This window comes from Mesoplodon bidens (genome assembly GCF_964165515.1).
Source record: "Mesoplodon bidens genome assembly, chromosome: 17".
Lineage (NCBI taxonomy): Eukaryota > Metazoa > Chordata > Mammalia > Artiodactyla > Ziphiidae > Mesoplodon > Mesoplodon bidens.
The window spans coordinates 63,450,859-63,475,801 of record NC_138174.1 but is presented as its reverse complement, the minus strand read 5'-3'; the positions used below and the strand labels follow the sequence as shown (position 1 = coordinate 63,475,801).

Sequence of the window (24,943 nt, the reverse complement as noted above, 5' to 3'; positions counted from 1 at the left end):
TAAATGTTTTCCATTTACAACACTTAAATTTTGGATACCAGGTTTCATGGACCTCAGCTCCATACCTTGGGTCCACATTTGATGTGGCTTTGTCAATAATCAATATCTGATTTTTCCTGAGAATAGCCCTAGCAAGACACACCAGTTGTCTCTGTCCAGCACCGAAGTTCGATCCTGATTCTGCTAATTCAGTATCCATTTTACCAGGAACACCTTTGATGGCTTCTTTAAATTATACCTGTGGATACAGAACGAACATTTTTCCTAAACAAACTGCAACTGAAGCAGACAGTCCTCTTAGACATTAGAGCTTTGAAGTCCTCATGACTTCTTATGTATCTTACATGTACAGCCACGTGATGGGGAGAGCTATTTCCAATTAGCATTCACTGAGAAAGATGTAGAGTCAAGTCAGGACAGAAAAATATCAGTGTCCCCCTTCCCTGCCACATGACACCTACCAGAAACCCCACCTAAGGATTAGTTAAGGAAGTTTCTCAAAAAATGAAGCTATTTCTCCCAGTGTGGTTTAAATGGAAAATTTAAAAGGATTTTATGGTTGAGTCAAGTTTACCAAAGTACATTTTGCATATGGGTTGGTACATTAAAGGGAAACTTAAAAATATATATATATATATATATTACAGGAAGTATGGTTCTCTAAAGATATAATCTTATCAGCACTTTACAATTTTGGAAGGTCTAAAAGTTTAAAAAAATACGAATTCAAACAATGGCAAACTGCACCTCATACATTAGTAATCCTGGAGCCTATTCTGGTAATGGTTCTTTCCCAAGTTTAATCTCATAAATACTGGACCAGTTAAGTGCGTTTTCTTCAATGTCAAAAATGTCTTGCAGTGAATGAAAATTCATGAAAAACAGGATACAACATAACATCTTACTTCCCCCAGACTATGGGTATAAGTGGTGTTTATATTAATGTATCTTCATAAAACTGTAATCATAAGATAAAAAAGAAAACTAAACTTTTAACTTCCAAAGTTAATCTGAAAGTATATTGGGTAGTAGGGATCAATTCAATGAATATTTATTTTGGAGAAGTACTATAGAACAAGAACCAAACTCAGGCTATATTTGAAGTTAAAGAACAAAGAGTAAATACATTTCAAATTAAGACACCAACAGATTGATGAGTGATGGCCAATGAGCAGGGACACAGAATTACAGTGTCAAATAACAAAACACCAAGGGTAAGTGGGCAATATTTTCGTGGTATCCTAAATGCTGGAGCACTTCTATGAATGTGATCCCGAACTGTGCTCCTGATGGAGTCCAATCCCAAGAAAGGGGAATTCAGAGTTAGGATTAAATATGGTATTCGTATTTAGTGACTGCATGAAAAGTACAAAAATCTAAAGGGTAAGATTTGCATGGTTGTGCAAGTGGGTTGGTGTTTCTTAAGACTGACATCCTGACTTTGAAGAAATAATTTTACACTTGCCCGTTACTGGGATGGCATCTCATCACTAATCTGGTTTTTTACTTTCCTTCCAGTTGTCCATATTTGCCTCATGAGGAATAAGGGTTGTGAGAAGCAGTGTTTTTCAGAAAATACTGTTTTCTGAGATTCTGTCTTCATTTATGAATCAGGGGTGGTTATGAGAATAATAAGAATATGAAGGCTTTCTATAATATAATCATATATTCAAGTTATTGGGTTGGCCAAAAAGTTCATTCGGTTAGCAAATACATTGTTCAATAAAGGTCTTGGTGAACATGAAAAATGTCTTTTATTTTTATACTTAAAACTGAACGAACTTTTTCGCCAACCCAGTATAATTTAGTATTAGAATGGAAAAAAACACAATAGAGGCAGTAGACAGTAATAACTAGGAGTTACAACTGGAGAACCTGAAAACAGATAATAGTGTGATATTACTATTAAATTTCTTGATTTAGAACACTGTGTTATGTGAGAGAATGTCCTTGTTCTTACAAGGTGTATATTTATGTATTTAAAGGTGAATTGCAACTTTTAATAAACATTTCTACAACTTACAAGCAGTTCAGCAAAATATATGGAAGAGAGGAAGCAAATGTGGAAAAATATTAACAGCTGGTGAATCAAGGTGAAGGTGCCTATGTGTTCATCATACTACTCCTTCCATGTTCTTGTGATCTGAAAATTTTAAAACAAAAAAATTGGAGCCTTGAAGCCAGACAGCCTGGGCATAAGTCCTGCCTGGCTCTGCCAACTGGGCAACTTCCTGAAGTTTATCTTAGCTTCCTAAACTCTAAATAAGACTATAGTATAATAAAGGTGTTTACCTCCTAACACTGTCAGAGTATAAAATGAGTCATTATGTGTAGAATTTACAACAGTGATTGATACAAAGAAATCAACAGATATTGCCCATTATTAATAATGCTGTCAGCTAGCCCCTCTTCATATTCTGCTTTTTCTCCTTTGCAAGTATCAGCACTGAGACTTTGTTACATATGCATTGGCTTGTTTTCCATCTTCTCCGGGAGAATTTAAGTTCCAAAAGGGTAGAGACTTTGTCTCTTTTAATGACTGTGATAACCCCAGAATCTGAAACAGTGGCTGTCTAGAAAGCTCTCAGTAGATATTTGTTGGCTGTATGAATGAAGCCACAAGTTCATCTCTTCTTGTGACATGTCTGTTCCTATAAATTAGAAAATAAATCCATATAAATAGATAATTTATATATAACACTATTTTCTTATTAAATATAAGTGTAAAAGGAATATATTATTAAACAATTAACTGGCTCCAAGATATCATAACATCATACTTTAAACTGTGGAAGGAACTTTAAAAAGTTATAATTTAAGGAAAATGGAGCATATAATACTATTAAAAACTATACATCTCAGTATAGACTACTTCAGATCTTTTTTGAGCTTCGGAAAATAATAAACTATAGCAAAACTAAAATGTAACAAACTGAACTTATGGGGGCTTCCCTTGTGGTGCAGTGGTTAAGAATCCACCTGCCAATGCAGGGGACACGGGTTCAAGCCCTGGTCCAGGAAGATCCCACATGCCGTGGAACAGCTAAGCCCGTGCGCCACAACTACTGAGCCTGTGCCCTAGAACCCGCGAGCCACAACTACTGAGCCCACGTGCCACAACTACTGAAGCCCATGCGCCCAGAGCCCATGCTCCGCAACAAGAGAAGCCACCGCAATGAGAAACCCACGCACCGCAATGAAGAGTGGCCCCTGCTCACCGCAACTAGAGAAAGCCCGGGCACAGCAACGAAGACGCAGTGCAGCCAAAAATAAATAAAATTTTAAAAATAAATAAATATATAAATAAACTGAACTAATAAGGCACCTTATTTCTATCATCATAAACATTTTCAAAGTAACCTACTGCGTGTACTGTATCTACCAACCAGGTGCCAACACCCCTCATAGGAAGTTAACACAGATGTCAGATGGTTTCCACATTTTATGGAACCTTCTTTTCAAAAAGAGAGGCTGGTGTGGGCTGGAAAGAGAGAGTGAAATACAATCAACAGATGGGGAAGAGCTTTTGGTAGAGCAGAGCCAGCAGTAAATGAAGTAAAAGGAGAGCCTGCTCACCTAAATACAAGGCCCAGAGAAATGGAAATGTGACCTGTCGCCAAAGCCAGGACTGAATCACGTGGTTCCCGATGCACAGGCCGCTGATACCCAGATTTCTGTATCCTGGTTTTCAGTATGATGAGACATACTTGCGTCCTAACAGAGGATCAACGTATCAACGTAGAACATAACATAACTGGGTGATTTCTTCACAGTTTTGACATGACATAGCACTCTCAATTGTAAATCCCAGTATCTGTTTTGTTTTTGTTTTTTAACAGAAGCAACGCATCAGTGATTCATTTCCAGAGTTTTATCTACTGTGCTCTTTTAACCTTTCAGTGATAAAGTGCTTCACCTTCTTCAGTCACTACTTATGCTATATTTGTAGAGCTGCCCTTGCTTTTTAGGTGCCTAATTGGCACCAATTTCTGATGAACTTTCTTCAGTTTACAGTCAGCTGGCTATTCAGTATAAGAAAAACATATTTCAGCGTATTTTGAAAAGTAACCAAGATGAGATGGGTACCATTATTAGGACTGTCTCCCTTCTGAATGTCCATCTCCACCAAGGGGGAAGGAGGAGACAGAACTAAGGGGACCTAAAAAAAATTTTTTAAAGCATCTTTTTCTTTTAATTGAAGTTCTTAAAGAGGAAAACATAGTGGTGCCCTCTCACTCACTTGCAGGCCAACTCTATGAGTTTGGGTTCACATGTCCAGTTTGGCATCATTTATTAAACAATGACTGGAGTTTTTAGTTCACTTAAAAACTGACCTCGTTAAAAAAAAAATTGACCTCATTGCTTTAGTGCTACGTCTTAGAGTGAGAAATCATCCCATCATTCTGTTTCTCTGGGTATTATTTCTTTATGATGTATTTGTATGTTTTTCAATAAAAGATGTGGTAGGTTTTATTTTAAAAAGTCATAAAGAAACAACTTCTAGCAAACAAAATGATGGGATGATTTCTCACTCTAAGACATATCAGTAAAGTAATAGAATCAATTCCAGAAGCAATACATGGAAACCACACACTTCACTTTGTGAAATAAACTTGTTTATTTCTTTTTACAGTGAGTTCCAAATGTAGTTTAAATAAAGGTAGATCTCAGTGTTGTCTACCACTTCCACCACCTCATCATTTTTAGAATTGAGAGGCTACTAAATTTTATCTAAATTTTGGCTCCTACAGATGAATTAAGTATAAGTTAGGGCCAAGTTCTAAGATAGTTTTTTACAGGATTTGTCTCCCAATTAATATTTCCTCTCTGTCCAAAATTCTAGAGTAATTTTACTACCTGAGACTCTGTTAAGAGAGATCTCGAGCTTGGAAACAAATAGGAAAATAATTTACCAGTACTTCCAGTTTTTTTTTTTTTTAAGATGTCACAATTTCACCATTAAATCTGTTCTGTGAGTTCAAGAGCAGTGGATCATCCTTCTTTCCTTATATTTAATGGTTAACTGCTCTCTCCACCTCTTCTCTTCTAGAATTTCACTGTAGAAAGACTCACAAGCTTAAATGAAATCAGAGGTCCACTGCTTCTCAAGTAGGAGAAGGCGAAGCAATCAGCCTGATTTAGGAAAATAAAATCCCCCCAGTTGCTGTAAAGAGGGGTAGTTTGTAAAGACTCAGTGCCGACATGCCTTCAGAAACCAGAATTCCCCACAGGAAATTGTCAGGCCTCCAAATCTGCTTGCTCACAGTCAAAGCTCATCTATATGTTACAGATTTCAGAGCTTCCCTGGAAGGATGACACTAAATGACAAACACACCAAGTCAAAACAACAGTGTGAACAATCAGTCATTTGGATATGTGTAAAAAAAATTTTTTTTAAAGAAATAAGCCACACTTGTCTGAAATGAGATCAATCAAACATTTAGTACCTATTTATTAAGTGCTTACTTTTTAAAAAGAATAAGACTGAGCTAGGTCCTATGAGAAATTAGAAGTCTGTTTATGGTTTAGAAGTCTAGATACAGTTTCTGCCATTAGTAGAATCAATTTGCAAAACTAGGACCACTACACAAAATAAATTTGTATCAAAATATACAAACCAACAGCAACTTAACAAGTCAAAATCCTTTTCACGCAAGGGCGAGGAAATTCAAAGAAGTGGGCCAAAGGGAAACATGACACGAATAATAGAAAATCCTCTAGAAATGAACCGATCCATATAAAAACTGAGCAAAAGCTCCAGGGTTCTCTTACCTGCATTCATGCTGCGGCATTAAAAGGACATGAGCGCCAATAAATAAATATCATCACATTCCAATTATATAATTTACCTTTATAGACACTTTCTTATGAAACTTCATGGCATTTTGTTGGTATGATCTCATTTATCTTTCAGTTAATAATGAAAAACTACTATTGTCTCCACTTAGTTGATATTCCCTAAGACCAGAGGAATAAAATGAACATTGCAAGGTAATTAAGGTAACTAATTCACTAGGTCACTTAGTAGAATTTGAACTCATAATTATAACTTCTAGTTTAGTGTTCTACTAAGGACAAGATAATGTACCTAGTTGCTTTGGGTTCTAGGGAAAAGCTAAAATGAAAGCATAAGGCATTATCTTGTTGGTTTTCATCACCATTAATATACATGTTTTAATTTACACATGTACCCATGTCATCAGTGTTCTCCTTGGAACTAAATAAAGTCAGTTAAACCAATAAGCTCCCCTTAATTACCTGTGCTGCTATAAATGTACACACACACATACTGATACTAACAAGTTAATTACATTCAATAAATTACCTCTTCTAAGGCATTCCACAGTTCCTCATCTGTATGCTCATTAAAGGGATCCAGATTTTTCCTTTGCTCCAGTGAATAAAACCGGTTCCTAAATACCCCAAAATAGTGAATGTTATTACCTTAAACTCTTTTCATCATGTTTGAATGCTTACAGAATTAAAATACAAAACAAACCACCAAAATTCCCTATAATCATTAATAAGGTTGCAAATGCTTTTTTACAAAATAGTATCTCCCAATTAATTTTCCACTATACAAAGTATGCTCCAAAATACCGTCTGGATGATTGAACACTAACCAGAATGTGTGGAAATGTGTCATCTTAAGAAGAAGTTGGGGCTTCCCTGGTGGCTCAGTGGTTGAGAGTCCCCCTGCCGATGCAGGGGACATGGGTTCGTGCCCCGGTCCAGGAAGATCCCACATGCCGCAGAGCGGCTAGGCCCGTGAGCCATGGCCACTGAGCCTGCACGTCCGGAGCCTGTGCTCCGCAACGGGAGAGGCCACAACAGTGAGAGGCCCACATACCAAAAAAAAAAAAAAAAAAACTTGAAGAAGAGAAAGGAAGATTTGATTTTTTAAAAATACCTTCCTGGTAATATCTGCTCAGAAAAAAAATGAGGATATACTAATTTGAGTAACTTTACATCAAGAGAGCTAGATAAATTGATTGTCAGTCTTGGTGTGATACTGGGAAATACCAACAGCATGATTACTTGAGGTTTGTGCCTCAAAGCAAAATTGTTAAATTTTTCCACATTGGCACTGAAGAATGAACTAGGATATTTTCTCCATTGGTACAACAGCGTTCTGGGATGGGGAATCTCTCCATATGTGTGAAAGGAACATCTCCTTATGTTCAAAGAGAATGTCAACTACAGGAGCCCGTGGCACCTCTGTTCATGAAGAGACTGCTTCTGATTCTGCATCAGCTGATCCCCACGTTATCTCACCTGTGCATCAAGATTACAAGCCTCACAGAACATCATTACTAACTACAAGGGCAGGATAACCTGAAACCCACTGTGACATGAGCCATAATAAAAGTATTTTAATTTAAAAAGCTTTTCCTATTCATCTGCTTTGAGAGGAACCACAAGGAAATTACTCTGGAAATACATGCCTTTCTGGGTTTCAAGAGAGAATCTTGTACATAAGCTTATGCAGGTCATTTACGTTTTCTTCTGGAAGGCTCTAGTAAGCCAGGGCACAAGAATACGGGCAGCAGAGAAGAGCCCAATTGGCTCCTTTCAGTGAAGGGGACAGAACAATGTGATGCACACATGTGGGAACAAGAGGAGATCTGAGTCTTCCACAAGTGCCCGGGAACTGCTCGGAATCACCAGCCTCAAATCCTGCCTGGTCTTGGGGCTGGACTATTCCTCCTCACTTCACAAAAGCCTGAGAAGAAAGAGGAAGAAGGCAGACGTTTCTTTTCTCTGCCCGTGAAGAGTGACACTCAGAGAGCCTCCTGTACCTTCTTTCCCTATTGTCTTAGTTTTAAGTCTGGTGAGAGAATGGATGCAGAAGACACATGGTGGGTCACCAAAAAAAGATGCATCACTAAGCAAAATCCAAAATTAAAAAGACATTATAAAGGGAGCTTTATTGGCACAAAGTTGATTAAGTGGACAGTATGCCTCCAAAGCACTGAAAAGCACTGGTCGTATGACATTTCAGAATGATTATTGAATTGAACTGAAAAATCCCTGGAGCCAAATTTAAGGTCTCCCTTAAAACTCTCAAATTTAGGATCAAAGATTAAGCAGCCACGTAAGCAAAGGTAAGAATTCCTTGTCAGGGGAATAACCATCATTTTACTTAGACTTTTATAAAAATTTTTTACTCCTTGTAATTATTATTACCTCTAGGATTCTAACATGCAGGCAACTTCTCTTCCTTTAGCTGTTTCCATGAGGTTTACACAAATGACGTGGCCAGTCAAGGGGAGGCTGGTCCCCAATATTCCTCCCTCTCTGACTCTCCTCCACCTTCTCCCCAGTGCTCTAAACCATGGGCATGATTCTACTCTGGGGCCCAAATGAGGGCCTCTTCAAGGACTGGTGTTTGAGGAGATAAAAGGGCCTGAAAGAGGCCAGGTTAATGAACCAGCTTTGAGCCCAACTGGGAGAAGTGAGACAGGGTCTCTTTGCTTATAATAATGACAAGAACGTTTCTCTGCCCATCACATTTTTTCCTTCAGGCCCCACTCATAGAGCAAATTTACATCCTGTAAGAGGTCTAAGGTTTGAAGTGTCCACCTGGTTTTCAATGTACACTCTATAGAGGCGTTACCTGAGTTAATCCACACACAAAAAAAACTTTGTTTTTAAAAGACAGACCTTCTTGAGCAATGAATGGGCTCACAGTATCAGCACGTTTGGGAAGGGTGGTTTTTGTCGCTCAAGAGAACAGGGATACCCACTTAAAGTTCAATCTCCTATTTCATAATCAAAGCCTCTCTATATTGTCACCTCCCTCACCTTCTCTTTAGGAAACTCCTCAAAGGGGATGAAGCTCCCCAACAACTGGGGGACGAAAGTGGCATTCTTTGCAGAAAGAGGAGTCCCTCATTTCTGAGCCCCTGACCAATGCCTGCAGCTGCTTCATTCTGAGCTTTAATCAGAGCCCTCAGACACTCTTTAGGCCTTAAGGAGGTTCTGCTAATTATCATCAAACCACTTCTGATTGTCATAAAAAGAAAAAAACTAAGTTTAAGGATTTCCCACTGCAATAAGGGTCCCCACTTAAGTCTATACTGTCAGTCTAAAAGGACATATTGGGTAATTTCACATGTTTATTTAGCAGTATTTGATGGAAGAACACAGTTTAGTAAATAAGAATATTTCTCTTTGTTATGATATGCCAAATATGTATTTCAAAATCAGTAAAATTGCAATAAAAAGTTGAATGAAAATAATGATTTTTTAGACAGGAATCAGACAGGAAAAGGAAATTAAAGGTATCTGAATTGGAAGAGAAGTGGTAAAGCTGTCATTATATATAGAAGACGTGATACCGTACATAGAAAACCCTAAAGACTCCACACAAAAACTACTAGAACTGATAAATGAATTCAGCAAGGTAGCAGGACACAAGATTAACATACAGAAATTGGTTGCATTTCTTTACACTAACAATGAAATATCAGAAAGGGAATGTAAAAAAACAATCGCTTTTAAAATCATATAAAAAGGGCTTCCCTGGTGGTGCAGTGGTTGAGAGTCCACCTGCCAATGCAGGGGACTCGGGTTCGTGCCCCGGTCCAGGAAGATCTCACATGCCGCGGAGCAGCTGGGCCCATGAGCCATGGCTGCTGAGCCTGCGTGTCCGGAGCCTGTGCTCTGCAACGGGAAAGGCCACAACAGTGAGAGGCCCGTGTACCACAAAAACAAAAACAAAAAAAATCATATTAAAAAAATTAAAATACTTAGGAATAAACCTGATGAAGGAGGTGAAAGACTTTTATGCTGACAACTAGAAAACATTAATAAAAGAAACTGAAGATGATTCAAGGAAATGGAAAGCTATCCCAAGCTCTTGGAAGAATTAATATTGTTAACATGACTATACTACCCAAAGCAATCCACAGATTTAAGGCAATTGTTATCAAATTACCCGTGACATTTTTCACAGAACTAGAACCAATACTCCTAAAATTTATATGGAACCATAGAAGACCCAGAATTGCCAAAGCAATCCTGAGGAAAAAGAACAAAGCAGGAGGCATAACCCTCCCAGACTTCAGACAATACTACAAAGCTACAGTAATCAAAATGGCATGGTATTGGCATAAAAACAGACTATGGATAAACGGAACAGAATAGAGAGCCCAGAAATAAACCCACACACCTACAGTCAACTGATCTTTGATGAAGGAGGCAAAACTATACAATGGAGAAAAGACAGTCTCTTTAGCAAGTAGTGTTTAGAAAGTTGGACAGTGCATGTAAATCAGTGAAGTTAGAACACACCCTCACACCATACACAAAAGTAAACTCAAAATGGCTTAAAGACTTAATCATAAGACATGACACCATAAAGCTCCTAGAAGAGAAGACAGGCAAAACATTCTGACACAAATCATACCAATGTTTTTTTAGGTTAGTCTCCCAAGGCAATAGAAATAAAAGCAAAAATAAACAAATAGGACTAATCAAAGTTACAAGCTTTTGTACACCAAAGAAAACCATAAAACAAAAAGGCAACCTATGTACTGGGAGAAAATATTTGCAAATGATGAGATAGACAAGGGCTTAATTTTCAAAATATACAAACAGCTTATACTACTCAACAACAAAAAACCAAGCAACCCAATTGTAAACTGGGCAGAAGACCTAAATAGACATTTTTCCAAAGAGGACATACAGATGACCAGCAGGCACATGAAAAGATGCTCAACATTGCTACTTATTAGAGAAATGCAAAGCAAAACTACAAAGAGGTACCACCCCATACCAGTCAGAATGGACATCATTGAAAAGCCTACAAATAACAAATGCTGAAGAGGGTGTGGAGAAAAGGGAACCCTCCTACACTGTTGGTGGGAATGTAAATTGGTGCAGCCACTGTGGAAAACAGTATGGAGGTTCCAATTCCACTTCTGGGCATATATCCAGACAAAACTATTATTGAAAAAGATACATGCACCCCCTATGTTCATAGAAGCACTATTCACAATAGCCAAGACATGCAAACAACCTAAATGTCCATTGACAGATGAATGGATAAAGATGTGGTACATAAAATGTAAAATAGATAGCTAGTGGGAAGCAGCTGCATAGCACAGAGATCAGCTCGGTGCTTTGTGACCACCTAGGGGGTGGGATAGGGAGGGTGGGAGGGAGACTCAAGAGGGAGGAGATATGGGGATATATGTATACGTAAAGCTGATTCACTTTGTTATACAGCAGAAACTAACACAACATTGTAAAGCAATTATACTCCAATAAAGATGTTAAAAATAAATAAATTTCTGAAAAAAAAAAGATGTGGTACATATATACAATGGAATACTACTCAGTCATAAAAATGAATGAAATAATGCCATTTGCAGCAACATGGATGGACCTAGAGATTATCATACTAAGTGAAGTAAGTCAGAAAGAGAAAGACAAATACCACATGATATCACTTATATGTGGAATCTAAAATATGACACAAATGAACTTAAACAGAAACAGACTCAGAGATATAGAGAACAGACTTGCAGTTGCCAAGGGGGAGGTGGGATGCGGGATGGATGGATTGGGAGCTTGGGGTTAGCAGATGCAAACTATTATATATAGAACGGATAAACAACAAGGTGCTACTGTATAGCACAGGGAACTATATTCAATATCCTGTGATAAACCATAATGGAAAAGAATATAAAAAAGAATGTGTGTGTGTGTGTGTGTGTGTGACTGAATCACTTTGCTGTACAGCAGAAATTAACACAATTTTGTAAATCAACTAGACTTCAATTAAAAAAAAAGAATGATTTATTATAACATCAACTGATTGAAGCTATACTTTTCTTTAAAGCCAGCAGGCAATTTTTGAAAAATGTCCGTTTAAATATGTCAATGTATTTTATGCATGGTGTTCATTTTGGTTTCTGCTCATTCTACCTTCATCACTTGCCAAATAAGAGACCATTATATTATCTTCAAAAGGTAATAAAAGTGCTCACAGTAGACACATACTGCAAGAGCAGATAAGGGCAAATTAATAATCATTTCTGATAGATATGATTATTTAAATTACCCACCTCTAAGCAGTGAAGTTAATAAATTAATCTTATAAATAAGTGCAGGCAGAACACTTCAGTGTAGTGATTTATGGTAGGACACACAAACTTCATGTAAATATACACTAAATTTACTGGCCCATGTATATTTTTTTCTGAAGGTACACAATTAAACCTCATTTAATAAGAGTTAGCTGGCACAACAGAGTCAGGAAAACAAATACTCTTATTCAATGTAATATTTTAAATGGAGCACTAGCTTCAAAACTGTTTTCATCATGGTTTCAAGTTTACACTTCTCTAATCCTTTGTGCCATATTCAGTAGTAATTTTTTCCTTTGTTACTAACATAACACAAGTTCATATTAGACGTGTGACCCAAAAATGGCCACTCTAAATTAGAGCATTTAATGTAGTAAATTGATCATCCCTCAACACAACTGCAAGACTGAAAACTGTAGTCTTACTGGATCTTTTGCATACTCTGCTGGAAGACAAGACCCTCATTATCTTAAAAAGAAACCCTACCCACTCACCTTCTAAGCTTAAAACAACTTGGGATCAAGGCAAAAGCAGTACAAGTGGTTACAAATTAAGCAGATAATACACAACAGTTTGCCCTGTTTCAGTGCCAAACTGGGAAACTGCCCTCTATTAAAATCTATCATTAAAAGCAGCTACTGCTGCTGTTTCCTAAGGGGTATGTTCCCATTTCTAATTGGAGGACCTTATTGAAGGGTCAACTAGTGTACCTAGTTCAAGAATGAGGGAATCATCTGAAATCACTTTAAATCTTGGTTTCCCTCTTTCTCTCCTTTTTTAAATCGTATAGCCTCTGAATGAACTGATCATCATCCATACTCAGAAAAGAAGATTCTTTGCCAACAAAGGAAAAAGAATTTAAGTCCCATTAAGTTCTCTTTCAGGGGCTCCAGGGAGCAGTTCTAAGGGATTTAATGAAGACTTCAGTGTCAGAGACAAAGGGCCGACTGCATTAGACTAGAATCCAGTTGTATTTCTTTACTAGTAACAGCATAGCCACCTCTTCTCTTCTTTCAGTTTTGTTCTCAACAAGAAAAAAAGGGAAATAAAACCAGGTAACCAGGGAGAAGTCTTAAAGAGACAGCTGTGGTTCACCTTCTTTAACCTACTGAAGAAAACTCAGGGAATGTAAATACCAAAAAAGCAGAGTGGGCTATTTAAAAAAATACTTAGGTTTTGCTTTGATTTAAAATAAAACCTATTAAATACAAAATATCAATCTGTTTAATCATGATAAAGATGATGGCTGCTGATCTGTGTGAACCCTTGGGCTACAATCATAAATACTGAATTTGCATGGAAGCCCTCTTCAACTGAAAACATTTTCTTTGTGCCAAGAGGACAAGGGCCTCTAGGTGTAGAGATCATCCAAAGAAGTTTTGAAATCCATTTTTCCAGATCCTTTCAGATAAGCAAGCTACTCCCTGAATATAATCTCACCTTGGTGTTCTTTCTGGGGAACATACTTAATTACTTCAGATGGTGAGCACAAATGCTGCATACATTACATCTACCTGTTGTGTTTAAGGAAATTACCTAGGAAGTGCTTCCATTTTTTGCTTATTCCTGAAATTTTGAACACAGTTTGAGGAGTTCATTCTTACAAATACAGTACTTGTTTTTGAAAGTTCCCCTCAGGACTCCAAGACTGACTGTCGCCACTCCCCTGCCTCTGGTTCCTATGCAGGTCTTTGCTATGACATCTCCCCAATTCCAACACGCTCATGGGGGGGTCAGCAGTGACGGCGATAAGCCTGGGAGAGAGAACATCCTGGAAGCTCGCTGCTACTCCCAGGATCACAGGGAGCCAGGGAAGATGATGGGGGCCTGGCCCACCTAAGCGGGGCGACTCAAAGAAACAGCACTGGGCTCCCCTCTGCAGCTTGCTCGCAGTTTCGTAGGTTCCCTAAATCAGGGTGTTGAGACACATGCAACACTGCTTCCTACTCATTTTAGGAGAAGAGGGATGTAAGCTTTCTGCACTTAGATAAGTAACTTCAAGTAACCAAACGACCAGACTTTCTCCACCTCCGCAGTCAGCTAGACATTGTAAAGAGAAAGCACTCTTGGCTCTGGAGGGTAAGATTTCGAGTATCTTCTCCTGACACTTATTAGCCCATGACATATAAGTGAATAACACATTTCTAAACTGATACTCTCCAAATGAGGGACACAGCATTAGGAGTAGTATCTTCCACCTTTGCTCTATACTTACTCACTTTTGTTATGCTTTGGAGAATCATTTTGAATGGACTGGTAGGAAAAATGGGGAAAACATCTGATGAGAACATCATTAAGTTCAACAAACATTTATTGAAAAGAAATAAATTTGGAGTCAGACAGTTTTAAATTCTGATTCTACTGCTATTTGACTCAGGCTAAGTTATTAATCTCCTCAAGACTCAGTTCCCTAACTGGAAAACAGGGCTAACCCTGTGGGGCTGCTATGAGAATCTGGAGCAACAGTGAAGCTCCTGGTGTGATGCTAACATGGACCAGGAGCCTAGCCCAGGGGGACAGTGAGGGGTGGTGTTTGTCAAACTGCAGGTGCATCCAATGGATCATGATGTCAATTTTGTACCCCATGACCATCTTTTTGTCTTTTATATGAACTAGAACAGAACCGATATAATAGAAAATATCAGAGTACAGAGCAAGAGTAATATTGTTTTGTGAAATTTTTGTTCCTCTCTGTTTGTGCGCATGTGCACACACACTTGAAATCATGATAGGAAGCAGTTCTGTTGTGTCAGCAGTCAACAGTGCACTGAAGTCATTAGCAGAGTGGTTAGCTTCTCAGGTTATGGAGTCAGAAATCTCCGTAAATTAAATGTGAATCCTGTTTGTATATTTTGGAAATTAATCCCTTGTGGGTTGCATCATTTGCAAATATTTTTTCCCATTCCGTAGGCTGTCTTTTCATCTTGTTCATGGTTTCCCTTGCTGTGCAAAAGGCTTTTAGTTAGGTCCCATTTGTTTATCTTTGTTCTTGTTTCCATTACTCTAAGAGATCCAAGAGAATATTGCTGCAAGTTATGTCAAAGAGTGTTCTATGTTTTCCTCTAGGTGTTTGACAGCCTTTAATTCATTTTGAGTTTATTTTTGTATATGGTGTTAGAGAATGTTCTAATTTCATTCTTTTATGTGTAGCTGTCCAGGTTTCCCAGCACCACTTATTGAAGAGACTGTCTTTTCTCCATTGTATATTCTTTTTTTTTTTTTTTTTTGCTGTACGCAGGCCTCTCACTGTTGTGGCCTCTCCCGTTGTGGAGCACAGGCTCCGGACGCGCAGGCTCAGCGGCCATGGCTCACGGGCCCAGCCGCTCCGCGGCATGTGGGATCTTCCCGGACCAGGGCACGAACCCACGTCCCCTGCATCGGCAGGCGGGCTCTCAACCACTGCGCCACCAGGGAAGCCTCTCCATTGTATATTCTTGCCTCCTTTGTCTTAGATTAACTGACCATAAGTGTGTGGTTTTATTTCTGGGCTTTCTGTTCTGTTCCATTGATCTATGGGTCTGATTTTTGTGCCAGTACAAAACTGTTTTCATTACTGTAGCTTTTCAGTGTAGCCTCAAGTCAGGGAGTGTGATTCCTCCAGCTTCTTACTTCTTTCTCAAGGTTTTTTTTTTTTTTTTTTTTTTTTACTATTCAGGGTCTTTTCTGTTTCCATACAAATTTAAAACATTTTTGTTCTAGTTCTGTGAAAAATGCCATTGGTAATTTGATAGGGATTGCATTGAGTCTGTAGATTGCTCTGGTAGTATGGTCATTTTAACAGTATTGATTCTTCCAGTCCAAGAACACAGTACACATTTCCATCTGTGTTGTCTTCCATTTTTTTCATCAGAATCTTAATAGTTTTTGGAGTACAGGTCTTTTGCCTCCTTAAGTAGGTTTATTCCTAGGTTTTCTTTTTTTTTTTTTTTTTGATGCAGTGGTAAGTGGGATTGTTTCTGTAATTTCTTTCTGATATTTTGTTGTTAGTGTATAGAAATGCAACAGATTTCTGTATATACAACAACTTATACAGCTCAATATCAAAAAACCAAACAACCAATCAAAAAATAGGCATAAGATCTAAACAGACATTTCTCCAAAGAAGACATACAGATGGCCAACAGGCACATGAAAAGATACTCAATGTCACTAATTATTAGAGAAATGCAAATCAAAATTACAATGAGGTATCACCTCACACCAGTCAGAATGTTCATTATTAAAAAGTCTACAAAAAATAAATGGTGGAGATGGTGTGGAGAAAAGGGGGCCCTCCTACACCATTGGTGGGAATGTAAATTGGTGCAGCTATTATGGAAAACAGTATGGAGGTTCCCTAAAAAACGAAAAAAGAGTTAACATATGATCCAGAAATTCCATTCCTGGTGATATATCTGGAAAAGATGAAAACCCGAATTCAAAAAGATACATGCACCCCAATGTCCACAGCAGCACTACTTACAATAGCGAAGACATAGAAACAATACATACACACACACACACACACACACTGGAATATTACTCAGCCATAAAAAAGAATGAAATAATGCCATTTGCAGCAACACAGATGGAGCTAGAGATTGTCATACTAAGTGAAGTAAGTCGGACAGAGAAAGACAGATACATATCCCTTATATGTGGAATCTAAAAAAATGATAGAAATAAACTTAATTACAAAACAGAAATAGACTTACAGACACAGAAAACAAACTAATTGTTACCAAAGGGGAAAGTGACGGGGAGGGATAAAGTAGGAATTTGGGATTAACAAATATACACTACTATATATAAAATAGATAAACATAGTCCTGCTTTGTAGCAAATGGAACTATATTCAATATCTTGCAATAACCTATATTACAAAAGAATCTGAAAATTTTACGTACATATAACTTTTATATATATAATATAAAATTACTTTGCTATACAACTGAAACACTGTAAATCAACTATACTTCAATTTAAAAAAACCAAACACACACACACACACACACAATTTGAATCCTGGCTCTGCCGCTTACTTGGTAAGTGGGATAAGCTCACAATGCCTTGGTTTTTAAATCTGTCAGATAAGGATGATGAGAGAATTGTGAGGATTAGGAAAAGAGGCTATAACGTGTTAAGGATTCTGTGATTGTTAGGAATTATTATTAATACTTGTGTAACTTGTCAGGGACTGCAACAAGCACTAGAGCAACAGAAATGAGAGAGACAGCCCTCTCTTCAAGGAGAGGAAGAATATAGTCGAGAATGTGGGGAGGGATGAGAAAAAAATGCCAGAGGTCTTGGTGGGGAGCTGGAAAGTACAGGTGGGTAGAGGGTGGTAGTCAGGAAAGAACCTGCTGGGAGGGGAGCCAGAAATCACAAGAATACAAAAAAGTGGTATTCTCTCTTCTTGTTCTTGGTAGAAAATATTAGATATATTAGATACATTTCTCTGTTTCCCCAAAACTCCTACTGTGTTTTTTTTTTTGCTTTACTCTTTAAATTTATATAAACAATTTGGTGTTTTTTTAGAAATTATAATTTTGTATATTAAAAAACATAGGTTTATGTTTATACTCTTTAGCATGTGTGAGTTACTGGAAGAATACAACTTTTCCTAGTGTTACCCATATTTGAATTTCCATATAGGCTGCAATCCTGATGGAAACAATTTGGTTTTTATTATAAGCAACAAATATAAAGAAAATCACAAGGACACATTAACAGAAATTAAAGAGCAAAGTCAGCCCAGAATGTGTTACTCTTTTTATATAAGTAGAAATAATACCTAAAAGTTTAGTGCCCTGATCCTTAAGAACAATGATAGTTCCTATGGACTGAGTGTTCCCAAGAACCAGGCATGGGCCACAAATGTTTTCACACCCACTTAAATCTTCACAGCAAATCAGTGTGGCCGTAGTTCCCAGACCTGGTTTAAGAATGAGGAGGGGGGCTTCCCTGGTGGCACAGTGGTTGAGAGTCCGCCTGCCGATGCTGGGGACACGGGTTCGTGTCCCGGTCCGGGAAGATCCCACATGCCGCGGAGCGGCTGGGCCCGTGAGCCATGGCCGCTGAGCCTGCGTGTCCGGAGCCTGTGCTCCGCAACGGGAGAGGCCACAACAGTGAGAGGCCCGCGTACCGCAAAAAAAAAAAAAAAAAAAAAAGAATGAGGAGGACTATGAAGCTCGGAAGCAGAGCGACTTCATCAAGGTCACAAACTCGTATGAGGCAGAACAGGAATAAAGATGTAGGTCATATTGACACTCAGTCTACGCTCTTAAATATTCTATCCCTGGCTGCCTCCTGAATGATTTCCTGGGACCTTTACACATTGCACAGTATCTACAGATTCTCTCCCTCTAATCAACCAACACTGTGCCCTGGAGACAAACACATAAAAAGTGGAAAATAAAGGTTCTGTGTTTACAGTGGTTGGTGATCATTATCTACATGGATACAAAGCTTAGCACTGTTTTATAAACACACTCTCTGGAGTGTGTATACAGAGTATGCTCAAAAGTAGGATGGAAACTGATGGAATAGAACCAAAACCTGGTGATGTCAAGGTATATTTAGTCTTTGCTCAGATGTGCTTCCAAACATTTTCGGCAGAGCCAGGAATCATCCAACCTTTCTTTATTTATAGAGTTCTTTACGTACACAAACATACAGCCTTTTCTTATTAAGAAACATTAAAGATAATTCAGGGCACGCTTCCAGATCGTTTCATCCGAGAACATGAAAGGACTTTAGAGACATGCCCATTATTTCTGCTAAGTAGTCTCATTTGGCCATTTCAGAAGTGGGTACAATCAAAACTTAAAACTTGGGAATCTAAACTCATTTATTTTCTACTGTAATCACTAAGTCATGAATCTAATAGCCAGAGGGAATCTTTAAATACAGGGATTATATGTACTGAAAAGTTCTTCCCATTTTTCCTGAAAGGGATCTCTTAAAAAATTTCTTTTTAATTGTGTAAAATACACATAAAATTTACCACTTTAACCATTTTTGAGTGTACAGTGCAGTGGTATTAAATACATTCACATTATTGTACAGCCATCACCACCATCCAGCCACAGAACTACTCTCATCTTGCAAAAGTGAAACTCGGTGCCCATTAAACAACAACTCCCCACTTCTCCATCCTGGCAGCCACCATTCTACTTCTTGTCTCCATGAATTGACTATTCTAGGTACCTCATATTAGTAGAATCATATCGTATTTGTCCTTTGCGACTGGCTTATTTCACTTGGCATAAAGTTCTCAAGGTTCATCTGTGTTGTAGCATGTGTCTGAATTTCCTTCTTTTGTAAGGCTGAATAATATTGCATTGTATATATATGTACCACATTTTGTTTATCCATTCATCTGTTGATGCACCCTTGGGTGCCTCCACCTTTTTGCAATTGAGGATAATGCTGCTATGAACATGCTTGTACAGAGAGCCCTTCAAGACCCTGTTTCAATTCTTTTGGGTTTATAACCTTATGCAGAATTACTGGATCATATAGTAATTAGATTTTTAACTCTTTTGAGGAAACTCCATCTTGTTTTCCACAGTGGCTGCACCATTTTACACTCCTACCAGCAATGCATGAGGATTGTAATTTCTCCACATCCTAGTCAACACTTGTTATTTTCTTTTTTTTTTTTTTGATAGTAGACATCTTAAGGGGGTGTGAAGTGGCATCTCATTGTGGTCTGGAAGGAATATCTTGATTTCAAAATTACTTACAGTAATTCCAGGTATTTTAGAGGCCAGGGGTAGGTAGCAACTGCTGTACTCAGTCATAAGACACAAGTCCACGTTCTCCTTCCTTTGGGTGCCGTGTTCTATATGCTTCCTAATAAACAGGCATTACAGAGCTCATTATACCCACATTCCAGGATGAACATGTGCCTGGATCTTTTTGTGTTGTCTCCTCTTTGTGTTTCTCATCTCAAGAGGGTATTTTTCTGAGCTTCCCTTGATGGCCAGATAATTGTAGAGAATTAAAAAAAAAAACCCTCAAAATTAAAAAACAAAATCAGCAAGGCTGTCAAAGCAGAGGGCAGGATGGAAGATGAAGGCACAGGGCCTATGTTGCCCTTGGGTATATACCTGTAGGATAGTAATTACTCAGTAAATATTCACTGAATTATGTTGGGTGGGTGAACCATAAGGAATGGCAGGAGCTTCTACTGTGCATATAATCCAATCTCTAAAACAACACCTGAAAGTCATACGTCTTTAAGAAGCAGAACAAAAGAGAACAGAATCAGAGCCCAGGAAGAGAAGGTCCGTTCAACGCTCCACCATCACAGCAACTGTGTATGGGGTCTACGGGAAGCACTCCACACGCACTGACTTCTGTAGTCCTCACAGCAGCTCGATGAGTTGGTCCTGTCAGCTGCCTTGTAAGGGGGAGAAGACTGAGGTGCACAGAGATGGGACTCCGTGTCCTGTGCTCTTCCTATTTATTCTGTACTGCCTGCCTGGTTAATCATTTATTAAGGGTTGAATTCTAAAAGGTTCCCCAGAGCATCAATACACCCTGTAATCCTCAAAGCTCCACAGTTTCACAAAGCCTTCCAGGGAGATAATCACCTCTGAAAAAAAAAATCACCTTTTCTACAGCAAAATTCCATCTTTAAGACACTTAAAATTCGTGTTTCTCTACAGGAACCTCTCCAGTGCTAAGCTAATCATTTAGCATTTTGTTCTCAGTATTATGTGGTTATCAGTGGATAAAACTGTGGCACCTGAGGAAGTGTGAGTCCAGAAATCTGTCTGGGTCAGTTATTAAATCACATGCACACAAAACAAACGAAAGAACAAACAAACCCTGGTATCTGAGGAAAGTATCTGCTGAAAACACCTGCTGCTAAAAATATGCTCTTTTGGGGGAAAACGGATCAACACTTTCATGCAATTTTGAAAAAACGAATCAACTTAAAAGCAGTTCAACTTAGGTGCCTTATAAGAAGAACATGTGAGAATGTTCTGATGTGCATACCTGAGGTACAACGGACATATTCTTCCTTAAATGGTGAAATCCAGTTATGGTTGTCAAGATCCCATCGATGGAAATTTCACCTTCAGGTTCTGACAATCTAAAAAGGGCAGCGATGAGGGAACTTTTTCCAGCTCCTGTTCTTCCCACAATGCCAACCTGTAAAGAGATCCATCAGGATTAAGAATTCACAATATGCAACAAACCTAGGAGAAACCCTGGCTGTTGGAAGATGAATTTTTAACGTTCTATATAGAGTAGTCTATAAGTTTCTCAACCATGGCACTGTTGACATTACGGGCTAGATAATTCATTGTTGGGGGGTCAGGGGCCTGTCCTGTGTATTACTGTAGGATGTTTAGCAGTAGCCATGGACTCTACCCACTAGATACCAGAAGCACCTCCCACATTTTGGCAACCAAAAATATCAGATATTGACAAATGTCCCCTGGTTGAGACCCCCTGGTCCCAAAAAGAGTTAAAAATAACGGAATCAATCTACTGGCAGTGAAAAGCTAGCAGTCTCTGGCATGGACATATATACACTGCCAAACGTAAAACAGACAGGTAGTGGGAAGCAGCCACATAGCACAGGGAGATCAGCTCAGTGCTTTGTGAGCACCTCGAGGGGTGGGATAGGGAGGGTGGGAGGAAGGGAGACGCAAGAGATATGGGGACATATGTAAAACTGATTCACTTTGTTATAAAGCAGAAAGTGACACAGCATTGTAAAGCAATTATACTCTAATAATGATGTTAAAAAATATATATATATATATATAAAACTAAAAAAAAAAAAAAAGCTAGCAGTCTCCTAAGTCAGCAGTCCACACCCTTTTTGGCACCAGGGACTGGTTTCGTGTAAGACAATTTCTCCACGGACAGGCGGGGTTGGAGGTGTGGGGAACGGCTCAGGCAGTAGCCCGAGCGAGCAATGGGGAGCGGTGGGGAGCGGCAGATGAATCTTCACTTGCTCGCCCGCTGCTTACCTCCTGCCGTGCGGCCCAGCTCCCAACAGGCTGCGACTGGTACCAGTCTTTGGCCCGGGGGTTGGGGACCCCACCCTAAGTGGCCCATAAGAAGTTCACTTTTAAATTAGCTTTTTCCTACTGTCTAGGCATTTTGACCTTGAGAATTACGTGGGTAATTTTACAGAGATGTCGACAAGTCAAGTTAAGAAGTGTTAGACATACACAAGTACTCATTTTCTCAGGGATCTATTATTTAAGAGGAATTATTCTTTGGTAGAGAAACTAAATCACTTCCTGATGTTAAATATCTTAATTGTACCCTATCTTGAAAGGAAACATCTTAAAATTATAAAATGCAGGTCTCAGTGTCGTAAAAGACAGTAGCCAGCAGACAAAATACACATGATGAGATCAACAACAACACAAACAACATTTGCTACTCATATGGGACCTTTCATCTGAGCAGTTCAAAAGTCATTTTATAAACACCTTAATATTTACAATTGCTCCTTGGAAAGATACATGCAGGTTTCAGTCTAGTTATTAAAGCCAAAGTAGAGAGAAATTTAGTGCATTAAGAATAAGATTAAGGAATCAATATAATGCAGGTAAAATGCTGGTCAGGAATAAAACTATACTGTAAAAACTGGCTTTTAAATGTGTGCATCCAAACATGTACTATACAGAAACTGGCCTTTTTTATCAATAAGCTTGCCCAGCTCCGTGGTGGGAGCTTCGCAAGAGATGATTTCATTTCTATTCAGAAATTTGGAATTGATGTGGGGTGTAAGACATGCTTTCAATCATCTGTAAAGTTATTCAGCAAATTTTTAAAATTCACGGCTTTAAACAGAGAAGAACTAAGTCTTTCTGAGCATGTAATCAGAATGCTGGGAACTTCTCATATTTTCTCATTTGAATGCCTCCAAAGTTTCAAATCTTTGTAAAATCAATCATAGCATTTCAAAAAAGAATTTATCTCTATAGAGATTAAATGTAAGAAAAGTGAGTTTAGCTAATTTTATTATTTTGTAGCCATTTTATACCTTATGTTAAACCCTAATATATGTAACATAGATGGGCCATTCTCTGCCTATAGGCAGGCCGTAGTGCATGTATATATATATGACTCATGTGTTCTGTGTATAGGCAGACCTTGAACATATTGTGCATTTGGTTCCAGACGACCACAATAATGTGAATATCTCCAAATAAAGCAAGTCATAAGAATTTCTTTGTTTCTCTGTACACATAAAAGTTATGCTTACACTATACTGTAGCCTACTAAGTGTACAATAGCATTATATCTGAAAAACAATGTACATACCTTAATTTTCAAATACTTTATTGCCAAAAAACGTGCTAACCATCATCTGAGACTTCACTGGGTTGTAGTAACATTAAAGAATGCTGGGGCTTCCCCGGTGGCGCAGTGGTTGAGAGTCCGCCTGCCGATGCAGGGGACGTGGGTTCGTGCCCCGGTCCGGGAGGATCCCGCGTGCCGCGGAGCGGCTGGGCCCGTGAGCCATGGCCGCTGAGCCTGTGCGTTCGGAGCCTGTGCTCTGCAATGACAGAGGCCACAGCAGTGAGAGGCCCGCATACCCCCCAAAAAACAAAAAACAAAAAAAAAAAAAAAAAAAAAGAATGCTGACCACAGATCACCATAACAGATATAATCATATTGAAAAGATGTGGAATATTGCCAAGAATTACCAAAACGTGACACAGAGACAGGGAGTGAACAAAGGCTGTAGGAAAAATGGGGCCAATGGACTTGCTTGACGCAGGGTTGCCACAAATGTTCAATTTGTAAAAAATGCATGATCTGTGAAGCACAATAAAACCAGGTATGCCTGTATTTCTGGGTGTTGTCAGATGTAAACCGACACGCATCAGGACGCAGGTGAGAACTGTGTCTGCGAGAATGTGCGTATGTTCCCATAGTATCAGCTCTACTGAAACTGGTCCATCTGTGCGAACTGGAACATTTGTAGACTCCTGGTAAACGGCAGAGGTAGGCAGGGGCACCGAGGGCTGCTCACAACGTGAGCGCCCAAGAAAAAGGCAACTCAAAGAAAATCTGCTCTGGCTATTTCTACCATTCAGTTATCAAAGTACACTCTGGAAGTCTTTCCCAGGACACCAATGGGTTTTTCCAGTTGCCCGTGGACAGTGTCACCAGTATCAGTAAGTTTACATTCCTAACACCAAAGACACTTGGAGACAGTCTTATTTCAGTGTTTTGTGACATACCCCTTCTATTGTCTCAAACAGGCCAGGGGTGGCCTCTGACTAACGCACCAACTTGTTAGACATTTGCACCTGGATCTCTCTTCATACGTCAAACTCAACATGATCAACACCCAATGCCCCACACGAAACAGCTGCTTCCTCTGACTTCCCCACTTTACTCTCATTCCTTCTGTCTCAGGCTCATGGGCTCACAATGTCCACCTTACTTCCAGCTTTCCCTGAGTCCAGCGTGGTGCCAAGCCCTGCAGATTCTACTACTGCAATGTTTCATGACTCAACCCCTCACTGAGTCTCTTTCCTTCGAAACTCTTTCCTTAATCATAATCAGTGCAAATGAATTTGAAAAGTAAATTCTAGCTATACCCCAGCACTCTGATTAAAAACCATTCTTAAGATGTTGATGTTTTTACCTCCTAGACTTGTGTGTTGACGTGTTCTTGAAGATACAAGCTCATATACTTAAACAGAATGAGATTAACATGAACATACTGTTGTAATCTGCTTTCATTCAGTATTTCATAAAAGTACTTATTTTAATGGCTACATAATATTACAGTATGTGTGATCATTTATTTAACAAAACCCCAATTTCCAGATAGGTAGATGGTCTCCAATATTTTGCTATTATAAATAACTCTG

General features: G+C 38.8%; 1 pseudogene across 1 annotated transcript in view; it reads right to left on the bottom strand.

The window, feature by feature from the left end:
- The window catches only part of LOC308605044 (ATP-binding cassette sub-family C member 4-like), a 112,540-nt pseudogene that overhangs the window by 32,604 nt on the left and 54,993 nt on the right, over nt 1–24,943 (bottom strand). Inside the window, exons 17-19 of the transcript XR_014017928.1 lie at nt 21,084–21,239; nt 6,326–6,413; nt 66–238 (exon numbers count right to left, since the gene is read on the bottom strand). The product of XR_014017928.1 is annotated as an ATP-binding cassette sub-family C member 4-like (transcript). The remainder of the gene's footprint in view (nt 1–65; nt 239–6,325; nt 6,414–21,083; nt 21,240–24,943) is intronic.